Source organism: Protopterus annectens, chromosome 7.part1 (assembly GCF_019279795.1).
Source record: "Protopterus annectens isolate FY-2018-M chromosome 7.part1, PAN1.0, whole genome shotgun sequence".
NCBI classification, from domain to species: domain Eukaryota; kingdom Metazoa; phylum Chordata; order Ceratodontiformes; family Protopteridae; genus Protopterus; species Protopterus annectens.
The window spans coordinates 271,626,221-271,627,363 of NC_056740.1; positions in this window are offsets into that span (position 1 = coordinate 271,626,221).

A 1,143-nucleotide genomic window follows, 5' to 3' on the forward strand; every position below is an offset into this window, starting at 1 on the left:
CACACACACACACACACACACACACACACACACACACACACACACACACATATATATATATATATATATATATATATATATATATATATATATATATATATATACATACATATTTATAGTACAATCCACACTGTCACAAATGTTATCCATGCCATTAATGTTGTCAGACACCTATGTACTGTGTGCATCACCAGAACAGGTAGCACACTTGCATCTGGTATAATAACTTGATGGGGGATCCCCAACCTCAGACAGTCATGCTTACGCCACAAAAAGAGTACCTAGGTATGGCCAATATGCTGTGTGGCAGTTCACTATGACAAAGGTGGTACACTTCAGTTACACATCAGTGGAAGATGTGTAGGGAGGTACATGAAGTAGGGTGCAAGTGCATTGTACTCAGTTATTGGTGTGATGAAGACTGGGACTAAGAACGTATTATGTCTTCTGATGTGGATGTCACATACTCAATACTTGTGTTACATACAAGGGGGTAGTCAGCACTGTGACCATATGCGGGCGGATGTTCCACTTACCATCTACCCAGGACACAGGTCACATACCTATTGGTCTGATTAAAGGGTGTGATGTCCACGTTATGCTTAGGTTGTCTGTTTGTTTTCCTGACATAACAAATCCTCCCATGTTTTCTTGTCATTGCAGGTGTTGTCATGGCTGTGGCAGCAATCTTTGTTATGTGTTAATACTGTCTGTATTATAATGATATCACAGTTGGAGTCAATGATTGCCCACAATCTGTAGTCCTTCAGGTAGCTTGTTGGACACAGGATGTGTATGTATCTGTGATGTCCATCACTTAAATAAGGGACAGGAAAGGGACTAGCAGACCATCCTGATGTACAGACCTGATCACTGGACCTGAGGTATAGGTCACTTCACAGATTTTAACTTAGTGAGATGCTACGTATGTGATAGACTTGTCTACCTGGTTAGTGCTATAGCTGTTTATGACTATGACTATGACTACATCTGACAGGTTTAATTGAATACATCAGTGTGGATTTGTGTCAAATGCCTTGGCCAGGTCAAGTTCCACAGGATGATAGTGTTGTCATCAGCATGCCCTTGATTACTTCTTTGAGGGCATCTATAGGATGTAACAGACATGATGTAACATTAACA